This window comes from Carlito syrichta, unplaced genomic scaffold, assembly GCF_000164805.1.
Source record: "Carlito syrichta isolate Samal-C Ts95f unplaced genomic scaffold, Tarsius_syrichta-2.0.1 Scaffold314889, whole genome shotgun sequence".
Classification (NCBI taxonomy): Eukaryota; Metazoa; Chordata; class Mammalia; order Primates; family Tarsiidae; genus Carlito; species Carlito syrichta.
In genome coordinates, this window is record NW_007258985.1 from 524349 (window position 1) to 526422 (window position 2074).

Genomic DNA, 2074 nt, shown 5'->3' on the forward strand with positions numbered 1-2074 from the left:
AATATGCTCTCTTTTGTGTGAAAAAGAAGAAAACTAAGAACTGCCATGAATACAGTATTTACATGTCTATACATAAAGAAAACCAGTATGGATATATAAGAAACTAAGTGCAGAGGTGGTGGTGAGAACTAGGTTGACAGAGTAAGAATGGAAAAATGTTCAATATATCTTTTTAAGTGTCTCCTTTTGAGTCACACGAATGTATTATTTATACCAAAAAACTTCAATTAGAATTTTTTTTTTTTTTTTTTTTTTGAGTAGGAGTCTCACTGTTACACAGGCTGGAAGGCAGTGGCATGCTCCCAGCCACCACAACCTCAACCTGCTGGGCTCAGGCAATCTTTCCATCTCAGCCTTCCAAGTAGCTGGAACTACAGGCACACACCACCACGCCCGTTTAATTTTTTGATTTATTGTAGAGATGAGGTCTTGCCAATTTGCTCAGGCTGGTCTCAAACCCGTGGGCTCAGGTAATACTTCACCTCCGCCTCCCAAGGCGCAAGATTACTGGCTGAGCCACCGAGCCCGGCCTGAAAATATTTTAAAAATATGTGTCTTCTGCATTTCTGAAGTGTCCCAAGTGTATAAAACAAAGATCTTTGTCATTCTTTTATTTATATTTTTCTTTAAAAAATATTTTTCCAGCTACTTGGAAGGGTGAGGAGGAAGTATCATCTGAGCCCAGCCAGTCGAGGCTGCGGTGACCATGAGTGTGCCACTGCACTCCAGCCTGGGCAACAGAGTGAGGCTCCAACTCAAAGAAGAATAATAATAATAACTAATTTTAAAAAGCAAATAAATAAAAATAATTAATATTTTTCTACCACCGCTCCCAGAATATCTTTGTCATTCTTATTACTGAAGTTTTTGTTTCTCACTCTTTAATCTTGTTTCCTTCTAGTCTGAACTGGAGAAAGAAGAATGTCTCAGAGTAACTTAAAGGGTGGATGGTTTTACCATTTGTTTTCAGAGGAAGTAAGCAAATAATAATTTTGCCCTAAGAAACAGAACTTTGATTGTGTATCTGCCACACACTGTCAGAGCCTCTGCTGCCATTTAGTCTTGTGACTGGGGCATGGAGAATACCTTGAGGAGGCCGTGAGAAATGAGCCGCTAAACTTCTCTGGCCCTAACTAAAGGAAGGCCCACCGACGGGAAGTTCAGAACCTAACTTTTCTGAGCGCTAAATTCAGCTTTAAGAAACACAAACAAGCCAAGTCGAGGTGTGGGATACAATGCATTTTGGGGATAAAATCCAACTTCTACACTTGGCCCGTACGGGGATCGAACCCGCGACCTCGGCGTTATTAGCACCACGCTCTAACCAACTGAGCTAACCGGCCACGCTACCCAACCTACCCTCCTATCCAAACTGTGAAGTACTCGCAAACAGCATTGTTTTACTGACGTTTATCTTCAGAAGAAGTAATTCCATTCATTTTTGTCCCACCTTTCCCCCACCCGGGCTGGAGGCGAGTGAGCCCCATATTTAGCCTTGAAAAACCCTGCCTCTTCCAGGGAAACAGTCTTCCTTAAACTGCCAATTCTGATCTGAGAAGATTAAGGTCAATGTCCCCGAGCGGAGCTTCCAACTTCCTGCCCGGGAAAAACTCGGGGCGAACTCGAAACTGCTTCAATCCAGGCAAAGCGGCAAGTGGTCAGAACCGACCACAGAGCTGCTGCAGAGCTCAAAGACTCGGCTACCGCTCGTGGAGAGCGGATTCCGTTCCTGGAGACATTCCGGGCAGGGCGCCTCTCCCCGGAGACTTTGGGACCCAGGAGCTACACCCTCTCTCAGCCTAGCTTCGGGATGGGTCCGCTGCCACCACGACTCTGAATTCTCAGCTCCGCGTCGCAGGCCGGTGGCTCCGAGCGCAGGAAAGTCACAGACTTGGAGCTCTAGTCCAGGTCCCTGGACAGCTGGTGGCGCCCGAGTGCCAGCTGTGACCTGCAGCGGCGAAAGGACGGCGTGGACCGCCTCTTGTGAGTATCTGACTCCGCCGGGTCCCTGGGCAGAAGAAGGGCCCCCAGATCACAGGAATGCGAAACCAGGGCGTTTCCGGGGTCAGGGTCG

General features: G+C 47.0%; 1 non-coding gene across 1 annotated transcript; it reads right to left on the bottom strand.

Annotated features, from left to right (window-relative positions):
- Nucleotides 1-1269: 1269 nt before the first annotated feature.
- TRNAI-AAU lies at nucleotides 1270-1343 on the bottom strand. Its single transcript has one exon. It is a non-coding gene; the product is annotated as a tRNA-Ile (tRNA).
- Between the last annotated feature and the right edge of the window lie 731 nt (nucleotides 1344-2074).